Below are 22086 nucleotides of genomic sequence, written 5' to 3' on the forward strand. Positions count from 1 at the left end.
TTCAGACTTTGTTACTGATTAAAAAATTCTTGCTTTTACTCATGGCTAACAAGGTACAATACTCTACTGCTAGTATATGAATTTGGTAATTTGTTTTAAATTATTTGGACCTAATTCATTTGCAGGTGTTAAGAGACTAATAGCATGAAAATGTTTTACTGCCCTGCATCACACTAGGTTTACAGGCTTATTCAATTGCCAATTAATTGTTTGTGAAGAGCAAATTGTAATATATCTTGGATTAAGCATTTGAAAGCTTGTGTTATGCTAGGTACACACAATGCAATTTTCTGTCAGATTTACTGTCAGATCAATTATTTCCAACATGTCCCATCTGATTTCTGATTGATTTTCTGATTGATGTTCCATAGAAGTGAACGGAAAATCGATCAGGAATCAGATCGGACATGCTGGAAATAATCGATCAGTAGATGTGTCAGAAAATGTAATTATGTGTACCTAGCATTAAGGTATTGGTGGTTGATCTCTATTGCTTTTGCAGCTGAGTTTCTTCAGCACTACACATCATGTATCTCCCACTGCTTCACTAGCTATATATTATTTTCTGTTATTGCTTTTAATATGTATTATGTTTCATTTTTTTAACCTGTTTTATTTAGAAAAAAAAATGCATGCCTTTCTGAAGCCTTTTTAAACCCTTGTCCCCTTTCAGGCTGGAATTGCCAACAGGGGCGTAACTAGAAATTACCTTATCAGTGGCTGAGCAGATGCAGTCAATAGGACAATTTTACAGAGAGCGGAACATTTCTTTCTCTCCTTGCCCTTAGTTGTCAGTCTCTCAGGATGGGGCCCCCTGTGGCTTCTGGGCCCCCCTGCGGCTGCATCCTTTTCAGGGTCTAATGTTAAGCCCGATTGCCAAAATGGCTGAGCCCACCAGCTTGGGGCTCTGCCACTTAAAAATTGTGAATCCACGTGGTACTTGACACTCTGGCTCTGCAGTAAGGAAAGAAAAGAAGTCTAAATCTGAGGTTAACTCTACCAACACAAGTTAGATGATTTGTAATAGAATCTTAACCCCCTCTTACTAAGGTGGCTTACATATATGTGCCCCTCCCTCTTCCCAGGGGCTTGGAGTGAGCATACTAGTACATCTGTCCATGCCAGGATTGTGTTCAAGAGAATCTGTATTCACAAAATGAAGTATAAACAAATATACCTGCCTGTTTGGGGTCATCTCCTATAGTGATGGGCGAACAGTGTTCGCCACTGTTCGGGTTCTGCAGAACATCACCCTGTTCGGGTGATGTTCGAGTTCGGCCGAACACCTGACGGTGCTCGGCCAAACCGTTCGGCCACATGGCCGAACTAAGAGCGCATGGCCGAACGTTCCCCGAACGTTCGGCTAGCGCTGTGATTGGCCGAACGGGTCACGTGGTTCGGGCCCGAACGCGCTCTGATTGGCCGAACGGTCACGTGGTTCGGGTAAATAAATACCCGAACCACGTCATATCTCCGCCATTTCTCTGTGGGTTTAGCTTTGGGTAGGCAGGCAGGGTAGTTCGCTCTCCAGCCACGCTAGCCAGGGTCCCCCCCAGTCATTGTGTGTCGCTGCTGGGAACAGTAGTACACCGCTCGCTCAGCCACACTATATAGCATTCTGTTTACTGCCACTCTGTGTACCTCGCTCAGCCACACTATATAGCATTCTGTTTACTGTTCTGTGTCTGCTGGGAATAGTAGTACACCGCTCGCTCAGCCACACTATATAGCATTCTGTTCACTGTTCTGTGTCTGCTGGGAATAGTGGTACACCGCTCGCTCAGCCACACTATATAGCATTCTGTTTACTGTTCTGTGTCTGCTGGGAATAGTGGTACACCGCTCGTTCAGCCACACTATATAGCATTCTGTTTACTGTTCTGTGTCTGCTGGGAATAGTGGTACACCGCTCGCTCACCCACACTATATAGCATTGTGTTTACTGTTCTGTGTCTGCTGGGAATAGTAGTACACCGCTCGCTCAGCCACACTATATAGCATTGTGTGTACTGCCACTCTGTGTACACGGCTCAGCCTGACTATATAGCATTGTGTGTACTGCCACTGTGCACCTCGCTCAGCCACGCTATATATAGCATTGTGTTTACTGCCACTCTGTGTACACCGCTCAGCCAGACTACATAGCATTGTGTGTACTGCCACTCTGTGTACACCGCTCAGCCAGACTCTATAGCATTGTGTGTACTGCCACTCTGTGTACACCGCTCAGCCAGACTATATACCATTGTTTACTGCCACTCTGTGTACATGGCTCAGCCAGACTATATAGCATTGTGTGTACTGCCACTCTGTGTACACCGCTCAGCCAGACTATATAGCATTGTTCACTGCCACTCTGTGTACACGGCTCAGCCAGACTATATAGCATTGCGTACTCTGCCAGTCAGTGTGTATATTGCTGGGATCAGTAATACTCCACTCACCGTCAACCACTATATGAGCTCACCATGAGTTCCTCAGAGACCTCCGCTGTGAGCAGCACTCCCAACAACAGCAACAGCCAACGCCCCACGCAAGCTATAACATCCACCCCAGCAGCCAGTGGTCAGCAGCAGCCCTCCCCGGAGGAGAACGTTGTGTCCATCGGTCCGGCGCCAGAGCGATTAATGAGGGCTGCCATTGAGGGGATGATGGGGCCTGATGTGGAGGAGGAGGTCGGGCTCAGGCCAGCATCCCAAGTTAATGTTGAGGACGATGAGGGGTCTGTGACTGTGTCTGGGGATGTTGGGGTGGCAGAGGTGGTGGGTGGGTCAGACTCAGGAGAAGAGTTGTATGATGAGGATGATGATCGGGACCATCTGTATGTGCCTCAGAGTCCGACCCCGGAAAACATGTTGTATCGTGTGTTTAGGTACTAAAATCTGCGTTCCCAGTAGTGTTGGGCGAACAGTGTTCGCCACTGTTCGGGTGCTGCAGAACATCACCCCGTTCGGGGTGACTATATAGCAGACTATATAGCATTGTGTTTACTGCCACTCTGTGTACACGGCTCAGCCACACTATATAGCATTGTGTTTACTGCCACTCTTTGTCTGCTGGGAACAGTAGTACACCGCTCACCCGCCACTGTATAGCATTGTGCTCTGTGTCGCTGCTGGCAATAGTGGTACACCGCTCACCCACCACTGTATAGCATTTCTGTACTGCCACTGTACTGCTGCCAGTCAGCGTGTACTGTAAGGATAAGTGAAATGAGGAAGAAATCCGGTGAAAGAGGGAGGGGCAAGGGAAGAGGTGTTTCCCCTGACGGTTGTGCTGGGGAGCTGTACTCCACGGCGGCGGCCCCCCACAATGACATATGACGAGTTTGAGGAGATGGAAGAGGAGGGTATGGACAATGTGGACATAGACCCAGATTTTGTTTGTGAACGAGAACATCGCCGTCGTAGCAGCAGCACAGATGAGTCTGTTGAAGAACCCACTGCTGCACGAGTTCGCCTTGTGCCACAAGGTAGGCGGCGCGCAATTTCAGGCACCACAAGCGTGGAAGTTCAAGTGAGAGGCAAAAGAGGCGCAAACAGAAATCGCCAGCAAGGCAGGTGCTCCAAATTCTGGGCTTTCTTTGAAGACTGCACTGAGGATGTTACCATGGCGATTTGCAAGGTGTGCAAGACCCGCCTGAGCAGGGGGAAAAGTATTAACAACCTCTCCACCACCAGCATGAGCCGCCACATGCTATCCAAACATCCCACTCTGTGGGCAAACGCGGCAGGACAGGGTACCACCAGCAACACTGCCTCCCTTGGGTTCACCAGACTCACCACCAGACCCGCCTCAGCAGCAGCAGTAGCCCAGCCATTGCGTGGTTCAAAACATTCCAAAAAATCAGATGACGCTGACACTGTCACTTTCCGGAGTAGTGCTCTTGAGGTCTCCCAGTGTTCATCAAACACAACAACCAACAGCCCTTCGTTGTGCAGCCCTACGGTTCAGTTGTCTGTCTCGGAGATGTTTGAGCGCAAGAGGAAATTGCCAGCAAATGACCCCCGGGCCGTGGCAGTAAGAGCCAGCATAGCCAAGCTTCTGGCCTGCGAAATGCTGCCATATCGAGTGGTGGAGACAAACAGCTTCAAGGGCATGATGTCAGTGGCCATCCCACGTTACGTGGTTCCCAGCCGCTACCACTTTGCGCGCTCTGCAGTGCCTGAGTTGCATGAGCACGTGGTCAGCAAAATAACCCGAAGCTTGAAGAATGCCGTTGCCTGCAAGGTTCACGTATCCGCCTCTCCACAGAAAATGCAGACCGTCTGACTCAAATTAAAATGAATCAATCCTGGATTGGAAATGACTACGCAACACTCCAGGACCCCAACCAAGTAACATGACCAATGAACATCTGGGATGGTTTAGCGTTTCCGGTCCCTGTTTATTGAACCTCTCATCTGTATTACATTTATGACTGCATGGCGGCAAAAAGCATTGCTGCTATATCCGCACGCTTTTTGTCCTCATGCAAGGCCTGGGTTGTTGTGTCTCAAAAAGCATGGCCTTCTCCTCCTGCGCCTGCTCCTGTTCCATCACGTGTGCTGCTGCTGCTGGGTTAGCGTTTCCGGTCCCTGTTTATGGAACCTCTCATCTGTATTACATTTATGACTGCATGGCGGCAAAAAGCATTGCTATATCCGCACGCTTTTTGTCCTCATGCAAGGCCTGGGTTGCGTCTCAAAAAGCGTGGCCTTCTCCTCCTGCGCCTCCTCCTGTTCCATCACGTGTGCTCTGTGCTGCTGCTGCTGCTGGGTTAGCGTTACCGGTCCCTGTTTATTGAACCTCTCATCTGTATTACATTTATGACTGCATGGCGGCAAAAAGCATTGCTATATCCGCACGCTTTTTGTCCTCATGCAAGGCCTGGGTTGCGTCTCAAAAAGCGTGGCCTTCTCCTCCTGCGCCTCCTCCTGTTCCATCACGTGTGCTCTGTGCTGCTGCTGCTGCTGCTGGGTTAGCGTTACCGGTCCCTGTTTATTGAACCTCTCATCTGTATTACATTTATGACTGCATGGCGGCAAAAAGCATTGCTATATCCGCACGCTTCTTGTCCTCATGCAAGGCCTGGGTTGTTGTGTCTCAAAGCGTAGCCTTCTCCTCCTGCGCCTCCTCCTGTTCCATCATGTGTGCTCTGTGCTGCTGCTGCTGGGTTAGCGTTACCGGTCCCTGTTTATTGAACCTCTTATCTTTATTACATTTATGACTGCATGGCGGTAAAAAGCATGCTATCTGCACGCTTCTTGTCCTCATGCAAGGCCTGGGTTGTTGTGTCTCAAAGCGTGGCCTTCTCCTCCTGCGCCTCCTCCTGTTCCGTCACGTGTGCTCTGTGCTGCTGCTGCTGCTGGGTTAGCGTTACCGGTCCCTGTTTATTGAGCCTCTTCTCTTTATTACATTTATGACTGCATGGCGGCAAAAAGCATTGCTGCTATATCCGCACGCTTCTTGTCCTCATGCAAGGCCTGGGTTGTTGTGTCTCAAAAAGCGTGGCCTTCTCCTCCTGCGCCTCCTCCTGTTCCATCACGTGTGCTGCTGCTGCTGCTGGGTTAGCGTTACCGGTCCCTGTTTATTGAACCTCTTATCTTTATTACATTTATGACTGCATGGCGGTAAAAAGCATGCTATCCGCACGCTTCTTGTCCTCATGCAAGGCCTGGGTTGTTGTGTCTCAAAAAGCGTGGCCTTCTCCTCCTGCGCCTCCTCCTGTTCCATCACGTGTGCTGCTGCTGCTGCTGGGTTAGCGTTACCGGTCCCTGTTTATGGAACCTCTTCTCTTTATTACATTTATGACTGCCTGGCGGTAAAAACCATGTTACCTGTGCAAAGAAACATGACATTTTCAGCATTTAAAAGACAATTTTTCCTTTGAAACTTTACAATCAATTTTCTCAAAAACTATAAGCTCTTTTTGCTAAATTTTTTTCCCTCTTGTACCCACTCCCAAGGTGCACATACCCTGTAAATTTGGGGTATGTAGCATGTAAGGAGGCTTTACAAAGCACAAAAGTTCGGGTCCCCATTGACTTCCATTATGTTCGGAGTTCGGGTCGAACACCCGAACATCGCGGCCATGTTCGGCCTGTTCGGCCCGAACCCGAACATCTAGATGTTCGCCCAACACTAATCTCCTAGCCCTCTGTGTAATATTTTAGCTGCTCTCTGCTGCAATAAAGAGGGTAAAAAAAACAGTTTTATAAACTGTTTTGTAAACAGAAAAGATGACCACCAAAACAGGAAGTACATCAGCAGAGCAGTGAACTCAGTTAATGCACAGTGAGTACTCAGAGAATTCAGTGAGTTACACATTGAAGTCAGTCTCTAGAGGTTATGTGCAAGTTTTGAAAGAGCTCTGTGTCAATGAAGCATGACAAGCTGTGTCTTTAGAGCCTGGAGTCTCAGCTCTGCACTCGTGTCTGCCTGACAGGCAGCTTCCTACTCAGCCAGCTATTCTTTGTTCAGTTTATCAATCTGTGTTTATCAGCCTCACAGATAGCAGACAAGCTGACAGTGAGAGCAGGGACGTTGTCTGTGAGGAATAAACATCACACAAGCACTGGAGGGACATGGAAGGGGTTAACTTGTTCACATTACTGAAGAGTTGGCAGCCTTCCAGACACAGGGCGACAAATCCAACAGGGGAAAGATAAGTTGATTTATTACAGAGACAGTGCAAGTAGAAAGTGCTGCAGTAAGCTAGAGCACAATGGAACAGCCTTAGGAACTTGTAGGATAGGAGAAATACTGCTAAAAAATTTGTTACATAGTCTATTTAAATGTGTACATACACATCCAATTACATGATCAAAAATACTTCCATGACAATATTTACATTTCCTGAAACAAATCTTATTATCCACACCTTAATTAAATTAATGTGTGCTTCCCCAATCATAGTCCTTCTTAAAGTGTAGAATGAGTACCTCCATCTACATTCTGCCCAAACACTACAATACTGAATCCTTCCTGGGGAGGAGTCTGATTGGTAAGGTGAATGGACCAATGAAAAAGCCTGGCAGAAATGACCACTGAGGTTTTTGTTTGGTCTACTGAAATGACAAAACAGAATTACTGGGGAAGATTTCTGCCCCATCTTGCAAACCCGCATGTCAACTACCACGTGTCCTGATATTGTTTAGGTGGTACAGCCCCACACCCTACCAAGTCATTCTGGCAATACCATTCTGCTTAGAAAGCAAGGAGCTTAAAAATGCTCGGGGGTGGGAAGTCATGCTGATTTTGCAAAAGAGTAAGAATGCTTTAAAAATAAACATAATGAAAAAATATTTTTAATAGTTTTTTTGGGAAAAAAAGCATGATTCTGAGCAGAGTTACATGTCTTATAATTGGGTACAGTAAAAGGAAAGTTAAGCACTCATTTGACCTCAGTTTTGATGTTAAAGAATGCCGCCAACATTTAAAATACCTAACTATATGGAGAAAGATCCACAAAGATTTTGGCCTTTGCATAATAAACGTGTGCGAGTGTGTGTGTAAATTTGAGGAAGGAAAGACCTACTACATGCTTCTAACATGATTGTCTTGCATTGGGCTGAATCTGATCCAAAAATAGCAGGCCAAAAATTTTGTCAGCATACAAGTTCAAACATAACTTTTACTGTTGAATATAATGTATATACAGGACAATCGTATACAAAAACATCTGCATCACAAAATCACATAGTTTATTTGATCAAAGCCTGATGCCTGCTTCACAGTTGCAAAGAACTGCTTCTTCAGAGGCAAAGGTTACAGTAACACATCCATGGTGGTCAGATAAAAACATATAGCCTCATGATTAAACGTATCCACATGAATAGGTAGTATACGTCACAGTCGTCTCCACTTTGTAATCTGCACAGCATTAGTTCTAAGTACTCAGCCTTGTCTCACACCAGAAAAACACTGAAGGATGTCCTGTGTAACACTGAAACATGTGGACAGTAAATGAAGTGGTTAGCAGTCTAATGACCATCTCAAGTGCCATGTGATCTGTGTGCAGTTTGCAAAGTGGATTCAGTTATCAGTGATACTACCTGTTTATGTGGATGCATTTAATCACAAGAATATATGTTTTTATCTGACCATTGTGGATGTGTTACTGTAACCTTTGCCTCTGAAGTAGCGGTTCTTTGCCATTAGGAAATGTGCATCAGGCTTTGATCATGTATGCTACTTTGTTCCGTGATGTATTTTTTTTTATACTTTGTATAAGACTGTCCTTTATATGCGTTATGCTTAACATTAAAAATATGTTTTAACTTATATATACTTGTGTGCCTATGAGATACCATCTTTTTTTGGCTTTCTATTTTTTTATATGTATTGTAGAGGGGGGGGGGGGGGGGGCTTGCATTTTTTCTGACACATATCATTATACCATTTTGCTGAACAAACCATGTAAATGAAGGGTGTGTTTGATCATTTTAGCTTAACATTATTTTGTTCGTGTGTGTTTTACATGTAACTGGAACAATATAAAAAACAGATTAGATGGAAGTCTTGATACTTAAAAAGAAACCAAGACCAAGAATTGAACTTCATCCCAATCAGTAGCTGATACCCCATTTTACATGAGAAATCTATTCCTTTTCACAAACAGATCATCAGGGGGCTCTGTATGGCTGATATTGTGGTGAAACCCCTCCAACAAGAAACTCTTAGGACCATGGTTCTGGCAGTTTCCTGTCTGTGAACCTTGTTGCATTGTAGGAAATAGCTGTTTACAGCTGTTTCCAACTGCCAAAAAAGCAAGCAGCAGCTGCATCACCTGCCAGCAGTAAAAATGTCACCATGTGCTAAATGTCAGAATGTAAATCAGGGATTTAAATTTATTTTTTTGCAATGGGCAAACACTGACTAAATCATTTATACATAATTATTGTAAAAATGCACTTTTTTATTACATTATTTTAACTGGAGTTCCTCTTTAAAGCCCAGCTCCAGAGTTAAATAAAAAACTGCCATTTTCCCTTCTCTGGCTTAAACAACTTACAAAAAATCCATCTGAAAGAAATAGTCACGTGATGGCTGAAAGCCCCTCCTGCTGATCCTGTACCTGTTTGGAGCAGCACAGACTATACAGGTTTATGCTATACTTGTAAAGGCTGCTGGACACTAAATAACTCTCATGGGACATAGTAGTAGCAGTAGGGTATTGTACCGTGTTAGCCATCAGTAAAAGCAAGACGTTTTAAATCAGGGTGATATCATTTATTAGATAACTAAAAAGAATAAGAATCAGCAAGCTTTCGACCTTGCAGCCTTTGTCGGGCTTAAATCCTGTTTGCTTGTAGGCTGATGGTACAGACAGCTTTATACATGCAACATCAAAAGGGAAAACATAGCTTTTTTTCAAGCATAAATACATGTCATTAAGATGCCTTAAAGGAGTTGTCAGGGCAATTTTAATAAAATAAACGCTACTTACCGGGGGTTTCCTCCAGCCCCAAGCTCCCAGGACCTCCCTCGCCGCAGCTCTGCCCGCAGCCGATTGCCAGAGCTCCGACCTGGTCCCCGGCGATGACGTCAGAGTGACCTGGAGGTTGCTCTGTACTGCGCCTGCGCGAGCGCCGCTAACAATCACTGCCACGCTCCGGCCCACGTGGCGGTGATTGACAGCACCGCTCGCGCAGGCGCAGTACAGAGCGACTTCCAGGTCGCTCTGACGTCATCACCGGGGACCGGGTCGGAGCTCCGGCAAACGGCTGCAGGCAGAGCTGCGGCGAGGGAGGTCCTGGGAGCTTGGGGCTGGAGGAAACCCCTGGTAAGTAGCGTTTATTTTATTAAAATTGCCCTGACAACTCCTTTAAGTGAAACAGAACATCTAAATGAGGTGAAAGGTTGTTAGCTGAGATAAGGATCCTTGTTTACACCATGCTTCCAGACCTGTTGGACTGACACAGATGTATCCTAAATTCTGAGTTCACAAGTTTAGCTATACAGGCTGAGAAGGAGTTTAAATATCATCAGCCTCATACCAATATAAAAAGTTTTTGTCCTTATTCAAGCCCTTGTCCACTGCTTTGAACCAATTTATAAATTTTGTTTCTGCTATTAATCGATCATTTGACGTTTTGAAGCCACCCTTCAGGGCAGTGACATGCAGATCATATATGCTGTGTCCATTGGAACGAAAGTGTGTAGCAACTGGGAGTTCAGATTTTGTATCCTTAATAGTTTGCCTGTGACCATTCATACAGTTGGGCAGAGTTTGTCCAGTTTCTCCCACGTACATAACATTGGGGCATTTAGCACACATGATCAGATATATCAGATTGGTGGAACCACAGGAAAATGTGCCTTGTACTCTGTACTCCTGTTGTGAACCTGGTATCGTTAACCTGCCAGTGGAGTAAATGTGTCTGCAGGTCACACACCTTTTTTGTCAGCAGGGTGATGTTCCATTTTGTTGAGGCTTATTCAAAGAACTCCTGACAATCATCTGTTTCAGAATGTGTGGTTGCCGATATGACAAGAGGGGAGGTTTAGGGAATATCTTTCTCAGTCTGTGATCCTTGTGTAAAATGGGATGAAGTTCCTTAGCAATCCTTCGTAAGATTTCCAGGCGTGGGTTGTAGGTGACAACCAAAGGGACATGGCCCTCTTTCTGGTTTAATGGGACATGGTGCCTATCTGTCAGACCTAATATATTATGGCATTTTAGCTAAATTCTTGTTAAGCATATTTTTATGGTTTTTAACATGTTAAATGCTAGTGAGTGGGAGCACAGTAGCAGTTTTATTATATTTGGAGCTGAAACCATATGTCTTGTCCTACACAGTTGTCCTGATTTTCTATAGTTCTCCTAGTCTTGAAATCAGTGAAGAATGTAGTAAATGTTGAACTTTTAACTCAGAAAAACATGAAACAATCTTGAGTCATACTAGACCATTGTGGGGGTTGCTGAAAGGCTACTGATTTAGTGAGTGTGTGATTGCAGTTGCTTGTACATGTTCACAACAGAAAAGAAAAAGTCCAGAACAGCTTGGATATATTACAATATTCCTGATTGTAAATGTATTCATGAAATTGCCTTCTCAAATCCTAGTGAGAATTTCACATTCTTACCACAAAACTGCAGAATCACGACAGGACAATGGGATAATTTATGTTCCATGGAAAACAGTAATATATCAGGTCTACTGTGCATTGCTTTGAAAGGCATTTTAATGCATAAATAAGATGCAACATTATTCTTATAGACGTTGAACTCAGGGATGAAGGGGTTAATCTACATATATGAAAAAGTATTCATATTTTATGCACTCCAAGTAACTAAAGGTGGCCATTTTTTATTGGTTTGCTGTTGTGTTTCTATAGCTTAATGATAAAAATAAAGATAAGTCTTTTCTATGAAGTTGGTCACAAAAATAATGTCACTGGTCAGTAAGACAAAGGGAAGAGAGACTATATATAGAAAAATATAAAATCTTTACTTTTATTTCTCAATATCCAAAAATAAAATATACATACATATATATAAAAAGACCAAGCTCAAAATGCACATATGGGGTTAGCATGTAGTAAGGTATTGCAACCTTAAAGTACCAATATTATATCACTCTTATTGGATAAACTGGCCAGTTATCTAGTTCTTTATATGCGAGAGTAAAAAAAGACTTTTAAAGCCAAAAATTTCCTGAAAAGGTAAGTAGGATTCAGATATGTACTTGTTGCTCCCTATGGAAATGGTAGTATAGGTTAATGTTGGTTAGTGTATTCATCCAGATATCACCATAGACAGTGAACTAAGTCCTTCAATGTAAACAGGTTTTATGCAGAATTGTCTTCTGATGTAAACTCCAGGACAGTTAGAGTCAGTCAGAATGAAATCCTTGTGCAGAAATGTCCCTATATAGAATGAGTTTGCGAGTTGCAGGGGTGCTTATATCACTGGTAAAAGTTCATATTAGAGGAAACATCAACAGCCTAGGTTTGAACAGGATAGATATGTATAGTCCGCCAGGTTAACAACCTTATGCAGTATGATCCCAAAATCCTAGCTGTATTTCCCTTTAGAGTTGTACACAATAGTGTGATTCCACCTTCATGCAAGATATAGCAGATTAGCATATGACAGATCACTTAGTTAATGGCAGATCAATTTCAGCAATGTCCACAACCATTCCTTGCAGGAACACATTCCGTTTCCACATCAGCTTGTTTAGGCAAAAAAGTTTAAAAGATACTCATCCAAGTGTTGTATGTGCATTAGTAGTGGTGCCTTCCATGCTTTTCCCCTGTGCGACCAGCTCGACCTGCTCAAGTTCCCAATAAACCCTCAGGGTCCTCTATTTCTTCTCCTAGTAATACCCCATCACAATTAGGACACCTCACTAAACTAGGATCCACTATCCCACAAGAGGGATCACAGACACATTTTGATATTTTTGCATTAAAAAGAAAGGATGCACCATCAGCATCCTCTTCTGAATCACTTTCCTCACACCCTGATACACCTTCTTCGGTGGGAAATAGTTCCTCATCCTTACACTCCTCCACTTCGTCTTCTTTTTTAGGGGGCAGCCAGCAGGACATGAGAGACAAAGGGGGCACTTACAAACCCAAAAAGGACAAAAACAGACATGGACCTCAATCGAAACACGGGAAAGTATAAACACTGAGACTGGCCAAACAGAGAGACAAGCATCACAGACACAAGTTATAAACTTGTCCAATTTTCAGCTCAACACTCATCACATTACAGTGCTGAGTCTTGGACTGGGTTTCTCTATTACGACTGATTTAGATCAATTTGAACTGGTGAAGGATTTACATTTATTCTGTAGACGAGTAGCCCTAAAGGTATTTTTTGATAGTAGTTCAAGGGATGAGATCCCTTTTGGATCAACTCAGGACCAACGAGTGGTACATGACCTACTGACCCTACAAACCCATAGTGGAGAATCCAGCGTTGTATCCTCAATATTTGGGGACTCTCAGATTGAATCCCCCGATAAAACAAAAATTAGACCTAGATCAACATTTTTTCCGGCACTGTCTACTGTACCTGCATTAGTATTCCCTCTAATTTAACTTTGGATCAACAGAAAGCTTTGAGGGATCTGTCTATCCTGTTCAAACCTAGGCTGTTGATGTTTCCTCTAATATGAACTTTTACCAGTGATATAAGCACCCCTGCAACTTGCAAACTCATTCTATATAGGGACATTTCTGCACAAGGATTTCATCCTGGCGGACTCTAACTGTCCTGGAGTTTACATCAGAAGACAATTCTGCATAAAACCTGTTTACATTGATGGACTTAGTTCACTGTCTATGGTGATATCTGGATGAATACACTAACCAACATTAACCTATACTACCATTTCCATAGGGAGCAAAAAGTACATATCTGAATCCTACTTACCTTTTCAGGAAATTTTTGGCTTTAAAAATCTTGTTTTTTCCTGCGCATATAAAGAACTAGATAACTGGCCAGTTTATCCAATAAGAGTGATATAATATTGGTGCTTTAAGGTTGCAATACCTTACTACATGCTAACCCCATATGTGCATTTTCAGCTTGGTCTTTTTATATATATGTATGTATATTTTATTTTTGGATATTGAGACATAAAAGTAAAGATTTTATATTTTTCTATATATAGTCTCTCTTCCCTTTGCCTGAGGTTTAGAATTGATTATGTGGGGTCTTAGACCCAGGGAAGCATATAACGCTTTGTGATTTATTGGACCTAGACGTGTGAAATAAAACTGGTCAGTACGAATAATATTCTCTCTGGTTTATGCATATGGCATAGTTGCAATAATTGTCTAAATACCTTTCATAGTGCACCACTGCTGTTATCTTTGCACAATGTAGTTTAAAAAAGGATTAAAGTTTAAAAAGCAGACAAGAAACATGCCACTTAAGTTTTTGGGTTGTGTGGTAGTGCTGATATTGCAGGAAGTTTCATTTCATAAAAGACCCTATCCAGACAATTCTACTTTCACAACTTTAACCTTTATGTGGACCATTTTGTCATATATAATCATGAATGAAGGCCTGTTTTGGGGTAATGGTGAATTAGTTAAAAGATCTTGTCCACCACATTAAACGACCTGAATAAAATGCTCAAACATTGTTTTGTCACTTTATCTAACGATGGTAAAATTCGCTAAGATAGTAGAAATGTTTATCAAATAGTACTTGTAACATTACATATACCTTCTGGAAAGAATAGGGTTTGTTAGTATCTAGCTTAAAACTTGTGTCACAGTGAAGCAAAAAGATATATGTAATACATAATAACTGATTAATGCTGCAAAAAAATGTTATGCAGCCTGCAATATATAAAGTTATGTAAACAGTCAACATTAGCTGCTATTTTTGTGATTAACAATGCACACAGTACTGGATTGTTTATGTGTTTATCACACTATTTTATTAGAGGCTGCATAACAACTTTTTAATTATGGATTTAATAAGGTTACATTATTGATTACTGGGATGACCTGAGTAAGAAACTCAACCTAAGTTTGGAAATTTCCACCTGACACTTAAAACCAACTTGAAGTTACTGTAACTGAAGATTTGTTTGTGGATTTACACTCTCAACCACTCCTCACCAAGTCAGTAGGCCTTGACCTGTATGCCGGTGCTGGTCTCCAGCAGGTACGCCACTCCCACTAAGCCAAAGTGTAATACATACAAATAGAGACCGCACTCAGAAAGGCTTCTTAATCACTGTATTCACAGCAACCACAGCAGGACAAGGTACACGACATGTTTCGGGTGTCGCCTGAGGAAGGGCGATGCCCGAAACATGTCATGTACCTTGTCATGCTGTGGTTGCTGTGAATACAGTGATTAAGAAGCCTTTCTGAGTATGGTCTCTATTTGTATGTGTAACTGAAGATATGTTGTAGTATTTTCAAAGCAAGATGGAAGAAGTAATATTAACTGTATTATTTTAATTGCTTGATAATTTTTATAATGTTACAGTCTGGTTCTCTTTTTTTAAAGACTAGAACTTTAAAAGTGTTTTAATGGCAGGCATAAAGACTAGTTCATGATGATAGAAGGGGATTATCTTGGTGCCTTACTTTTGTATCTTTTAAACTGTAAATGGAGCTGAGCAGCAGGATTATTTTTAAAAGGGTGGTTTGTAAAGGAGTGTGCAAATGGAGTGAGCCTCATTACTTACAGTACCTATAGGGTGCTGCTCCTCTGACCCCCATATCTTATGGAATGCACTATGGACAAGTCGCATCTGCCAAATTTTGTAGTTCTTGGCAGTCTCTCTCTGCACCCTGCAATGCATGCTGGGAGATGTAATCTGTGGATACGAGTCCTTGAATCCACAGGCTACATCTCCTGGCATGCATTGCGGTGAGCAAGAGACATTGCTGTGAACTACAAAATTCAGCAGTAGACATGGCCCGAACCTCCGATTTTCGGTTCGCGAACCTCCCGCAAAAGTTCGGTTCGCGCGAACTTTCGCGAACCGCAATAGACTTCAATGGGGAGTCGAACTTTGAAAACTAGAAAAATTTATGCTGGCCACAAAAGTGATGGAAAAGATGTTTCAAGGGGTCACCCTCCCGTCTCCTTAGAAGTTCTCACGATATCTCGGATCAGCTTACGCTGCAATCCTTCTCACAGAGGGAGGAAGTGTACAAACTGTGTGTTCCACTCTGGTTCCCGGATTCTTCCTGGTTTTTCAAAGTACTGTATACAGTGCAGATACGTAAAAACACTTATCAATGGTCCCAGATTCCAACTTGGGTACTATAAGAGTCTTTGGGGTGCCCCTCCAGACCTCAGACCTTATTATCTTTAGGTGTGCCACCCCCCCGAGACACTCATATAGCCGGCGGTCATTGCTTCATTGTGATACCCAATCCCCTTCACCACGGCAAGGTAATGAACACGAAGGTGAATGGGCACATGTACATGCCTTTTGTTTTGTTGTTGCAGCTGCAGTGCAGCCAGAAAAATTAGGCAGGCATGTACACGCACCAGAAATTTTTTTATAGTGGCCGCTGCTAGTAGGGGCCTTAAAAATTCAGGAATCCGCCTGGAGTCCTGGACCCTGTTGGTGGTGGCGGAGAAGGCAGTCAAGCAGCCTGCAGGCAGAGATGCTGCGTGGGGAGCGACTTAGTCTTGGGGCAGGCAGCCAGTCTCACGGCGTGCAGGCAGAAATACTGTGTGTGGGGATTGACTTAGTCTTCGGGCGGGCAGTAGCCCTCCGGGATCCATGCCTCATTCATTTTGATCAAGGTGAGGAACTGAACACTTTTGTGACTTAGGCGACTTCTCTTCTCAGTGACAATGCCTCCAGCTGCACTGAAGGTCCTTTCTGACAGGACGCTTGAGGCAGGGCAAGACAGAAGTTGAAAGGCAAATTGGGACAGCTCTGGCCACGGGTCAAGCCTGCGCACCCAGTAGTCCAAGGGTTCATCGCTGCACACAGTGTCTACATCCACACTTATTGCCAGGTAGTCAGCTACCTGCTGGTCCAGGCATTGGTGGAGGGTGGATCCGGAAGCGCTAAGGCGAGGCATTGGACTAAAGAATGTCCGCATGTCCGACATCACCATGAGATCGCTAGAGCATCCTGTTCTTGCCTGCGTGGACATGGGAGAAGGATTACTGGCAGTGGTACCTTTATTGTGTTCTGCTGTGACATCACCCTTAAACGCATTGTAAATTGAGATGGCCCGAACCTCCGATTTTCACACACACACACACTAATCACAGCCATACATTAAATCACATCCAGACCTGTCCAACAGGTCTGGATGCGACAAATACCAGTTTTCACATGTAAATTATGCCCCACAGGGCCGATAACTGCTTAAACACATTATGCAGGGAACACACTTGCTGGAAACGTTCGTGGCTACATTGGCCATTGAAGTCAATGGCTCCATTTGGGAAATGCACATTGTCGGCATGTGTTTGTGTTTTGCATTTGTGTTTTCCCCTGCAATTTTAAACCACACGACTTTCTGTTTTTCACTGCTTGAAGCATGCTTTTGCAATTATAAATGTGAAAAATTGTGATTGCAGGCGTACTCTGATGGAATCGGGGAATTCCAGGGAAAACCGCACCTGCAAGTATTTCCTGTCTCAGTGAAATTTTTTTTTTACCTAACTGAGTTTGAACCTCTCCCACCCAGATTATAATGCATGCATAATTACATTGTTACACAACATGCATTTCTTTGGATAAGCCAAACACCAATAATTGTTACCAAGCCATGTGTTTAGTGCAGCCAATCATAATGCACAAATTGTCTTGGCTTCCATTTTCATTTGAAAGTCTCATGCATATGATGTCATCTGCACATGCTCAAAGTACACCAACCAAACACATATACTGTACTTTTTTTTTCACTTAAACCAACTTTATTTACAACAGACCTTAACGAGGAACTCCAGTAAACATTTTACTGCTGGCAGGTGATGTAGCTGCTGCATGGTTTTTGGCAGTTGGAAACAGCTGTATACAAGGTTTACAGACAGGAAACTGCCAAAAGTTTGAACTTTTCTTGTGAGAGGGGTTTCACCACAATATCAGTCATACAGAGCCCCCTGATGGTCTGTTTGTGAAAAGGAATAGATTTCTCATGTAAAAGGGGGTATCAGCTACTGATTGGGATAAAGTTCAATTTTTGGTTGGAGTTTCTCTTTAACACATGCAGATACATCTGAACATGCTGCTAAATTTCTCACTCATTTTTACAGGGAGGCAGGGATCCCACTGGAGTCTGTAAAAAAAGGCCACAGATTTTTGTAGATAGTCATTTGTGTTTTCTGCACTCGTCAGTCAGCTGAGGCAGGGCTCACATTTAAAGAGAAACTCCAACCAAGAATTGCACTTTATCCCAATCAGTAGCTGATTTTACATGAGAAATCTATTCCTTTTCACAAACGGATCATCAGGGGGCTCTGTATTGCTGATATTGTGGTGAAACCCCTCCCACAAAGAAATTCTGAGTACATACTCTTGGCAGTTTCCTGTCTGTGAACCCTGTTGCATTTTGGGAAATAGCTGTTTACAGCTGTTCCCAACTGCCAAAACAGCAAGCAGCAGTTACATCACTTGCCAGCAGTAAACATGTCACCATGTGATAAATGTCAGAATATAGGGAAGCACTTTTTTAAATTACATTATTTTCACTGGAGTTCCTCTTTAAGCCACAGCCGTAGCTTTTCTCAGACTAGTCCTTGGGTTTTCAGTACACAACATCCAGATGACAGCAGCTGACTGTCAACAAAAGGAATCGCATGCAAAGTGCAAAGAAAAGCAACAAAGCCAATATTTTTTTCACTACTTGTAAAACAAATGCATGAAACACTTGACCATGAATGTCCAGAGAAAAGCATTATGTGCATCTTCACATGCAATTTTCATCATGCGAAAACGTATGCAATTCACACCCAACTATTGTCCTTGCCTGATGTCATGGTTTGCACACCTGTTCAACAGCAAATGATAAAATGTGTAATATTATCCAGAAGCCAAGTTTTTCTGGTGCCTGGAGGCATGTTGGGATTTTCAGTTCAGCAGCAAAACATAAGACCAAAGTCTTCCTTTAGCTAGGTATAATTCTAAAACTACAACTCACAGCAAGCTCTTCTCACAACAGGATCACATGGTCCTGACATTTTACAGCTATCCAAGGATCCTCCACCTTGCCAGGATCCTATTGGCTGATGCAGTACCAGTGCTCATTGGCTGTTTTCAGACAGGAGTAATCAGTGAGAGAAGAATAAGCGTCTATCTATACAAATACAATGTAAAACCTAAAATAATGGTATGTAGATAAGACTTGAATTTGCATGTCCAGTGCCATTTTGGACTCAAGAGGCTATAAATACAGGTACCATTACTATGTGATAAGTTATCAGCTGACTGCAGTGTGATTGGAAGGGAATGAGACGTGTGTGTGTGTGTGTGTGTGTGTGTGTGTGTGTGTGTGTGTGTGTGTGTGTGTGTGTGTGTGTGTGTGTGTTTGTGTGTGTTTGTGTTTGCGCTTGCGCGCTTATTTCCTGCTTTTGCCATTTTTCTAATACTGCCATTTATGGGATAGGTATTTCTATTCTTTCACATACACACAAACCCACTTATGTATACTCCTTTGCATAATTTATGACCAGTGGGCATTGCTCAGGTTGTAGGATAGATGGGGGGATTAGTACAGATGTGCATACTGCATATAACCTGCATTATTCAGACATTTGCATTTAAATTGCATTATTCATATGTTGCAAATAAAAAATCTAATAATAAAGTGCCCTCATTCTCAGTGACACAGCAACATGCAAACACTGTAATCAAGCATGCAATCATAAGTTTACATACAACTTTATTCATAATTTTGTAAACAACTTGCATTATACATATATTGCAAATATACATATTTTAAGAAAGTACCCTCAATCTTAGTTCCTATATACCAGGGGTAGGGAACCTATGGCTCGGGAGCCAGATGTGGCTCTTTTGATGGCTACATCTGGCTCAAATACAAATCAGTGGGGGTTGATTCACTACTAAGGTACACAAGCAGCGCAGCTTAGCCCCTTTTACACGTAATCAGTTGCTCTCAGTTAAAACTGAAAGAAAACTGATTTTCAAAGTAATACCCATGTTTTTCTATGGCACAATTCCCACAATACACATTTTAACCGAAATCTTTTTCACAATGCACTGCTATGGAAAAACCGCGTACCAACACATACTAGCGCACACGAATGCATACCAACGCATTAAGTGTAAAAGGGCCCTTAGTGTGGCAGCGCAAGAAATTTTTTTTAAGGTAGGCACGCTACTGCTGTAGCATGCACTACTAACTTACTCACGCTACCCCCAAAACGAACGACTGCTCCAATTGTCCCACCCTGGATCCTGTCAGGTCCAGTGACTTTATAGGATGAGATCCCCAGTACATTGATTGGTCCAATAGGCTGCCTGTCACTTCACATGCATCCTATTGGACCAAAGTGTGGGGATCTCGTCCCACAAAGGGAATCAACCCCCAAGTCAGCTAGCTAATTGTACAAGCTGTTAGTCGTTATTTCTCCTGTCTGGCTCTCGGGGAATTTGCTGATGTTGCTGAGACCCAAGAGAAGCTGAAGACGTGTCTGACACTTTCGCTGCCCGGCAGATCAACTGTTTACACATCACCATGGCAAGAGGGACATGAGTCCTACTGTCCCAGTTTGAAACATATTGTATGGCTCTCACGGAATTACATTTTAAAATATGTGGCCTTTATGGCTCTCTCAGCCAAAAAGGTTCCTGACCCCTGCTATATACATTAAGTTCCACAAACTCCCCTGAATATTTGTATCATATAGTCATTTATGCAAGTTGTATTCCAGTTGTTTTTTATCATTACTTGAGTTCCAGATTGTTGTGAGTGTCTTAGTGCAAAGGGTTAATGATTGTATGAAAATCGACTCTCCTTAGCAGCTCCTTTCCTTGTTTGTGTGTATATTCTACCATAGTGGTCTGGTTGCAGACTATAGCATGTCTACTCCTGTGCCAGTGCAGCCCATTTATAGACTGGTATGAGTAGTGCAGTTTGTCACATCCTGGAGATTGCAGATAGATTTATGTGCATGCATGTGTTCCTTAGAATGGTAGAACCAGACAGGCCTCAGCGTGCATCTCAGCGATTTATGAGCATGACATGTTTGCTTACTTACTCACTGGTGTGGGTAGAGTAAGAGCCTTTTTGACTTAGAGGGAACGTCAGTACTGGTGGAAGTGTTTAGTAGGGAATGCTTCTACATCCAAACCATTTTTGAAGCAAATATCCTCCATTTAGTGCAACCAAATAAAACTTGCATTCAAAACTTGCATGCATGTTTTTATCATTAATAGCTTCAGCTTGTTATGAGTGTCTGAGTGAAGAGAGTTAATGATTGTTTGTTTCTAATTAAAGGAGGCTCACAGATGTCAAAGAATTGCATGTCTAAATAGGCCACAACTAGCTTAAAAATCTCATGAAGTAATGATTGTCAATGGAGAACTACTGAAAATGTTTTTGGTTTTTTTTAGAAAAGGAAATATGCCTCCCCTGAACCAAATAGACTTGTCACACTTTGGGATAAATGTACGTTCCATTCAGGGGCATAAATATGCCTGTGCAAGCTGTGCACCTGCACAAGGGCCCCATAACCTCTGGGGACCATGCAGCTGCACCACAGTGGCACATAGCTGCAGGGAGGAAGCCCTGTCCTTTTCCAGATGGAAGCCCCATCCCCACCTGGAATGCTGAGAAGTGCAGAAGAGGGCAGGAGCTGAAAAATTATGGATGCAGTGGTATAGCAATAGGGGTTGCAGAGGTGTTGACTGCACTGGGGCCCTTGGGTCAGAGGGGCCCTGTAGTGCCCTGCCTCAACTGTGGTATTAGCTCTTTATTGGTCCTGTGCTTGTAATGATCACGTCTATAAATGCTTTGAATGATAATAATCAGTAACAAGCTGTTCCCCATCCCCTTCCTGGCTGCACCTCTGACACTGTGTAGTCCTTGGCAAGTTTTTGTGTGCCGTATCAATTCTTATTTATAGAGTGCTTGGGGAGCCCCATGTACAACTCACACCGGGGCCCATAGCTCCTTAGCTGTGCCACTGGACGGATGACTGGGGGGGTTGACATGATGACTATATGGGCAGTCAAGTGGAAGATGAAATTTAATTTTCAACAAATGTAAGGCCATGTCTCTTGGCTGTGCCAGTGGTATAGAAACATGTAGAGTACGTAGGATAGTACTGGGAACATAAGACTTCAGGATGTACTTGAGAATATATATCCAATGCCAAGTAGTAGCAGCTAAAACAAATAAAATGCTGGGATGCATAAACCAGGTAATAGACACAAGATGGTAGTATACTACTGCCTCTGTATAAATCACTTGTGAAGCCATATCTGGAGTATGGATCACAATTTGGAGCAATTTGAAGGCAGTCCTGTAATCTTGTGGGGAATGGCCATGCCTGTGGGGTCTCTATGAAGTATTAATGATAGATTAGTGTTAATGGTAAAATTATGTTGGGGAGAAAGTGAAAAGTAAATGGGCAATCTTGGATGACTACAGCTGGCTCTCCTACTATTATTATTATTA

General features: G+C 43.0%; 1 long non-coding RNA gene across 1 annotated transcript in view; it reads left to right on the forward strand.

Moving 5' to 3' along the window:
* Nucleotides 1-6210: 6210 nt before the first annotated feature.
* Nucleotides 6211-22086, forward strand: part of LOC137561402 (uncharacterized) — a 108675-nt gene continuing 92799 nt past the window's right edge. Inside the window, exon 1 of the long non-coding RNA XR_011030000.1 lies at nucleotides 6211-6276. This is a non-coding gene — a long non-coding RNA (uncharacterized lncRNA). The remainder of the gene's footprint in view (nucleotides 6277-22086) is intronic.

This window comes from Hyperolius riggenbachi, chromosome 3 (genome assembly GCF_040937935.1).
Source record: "Hyperolius riggenbachi isolate aHypRig1 chromosome 3, aHypRig1.pri, whole genome shotgun sequence".
Lineage (NCBI taxonomy): Eukaryota > Metazoa > Chordata > Amphibia > Anura > Hyperoliidae > Hyperolius > Hyperolius riggenbachi.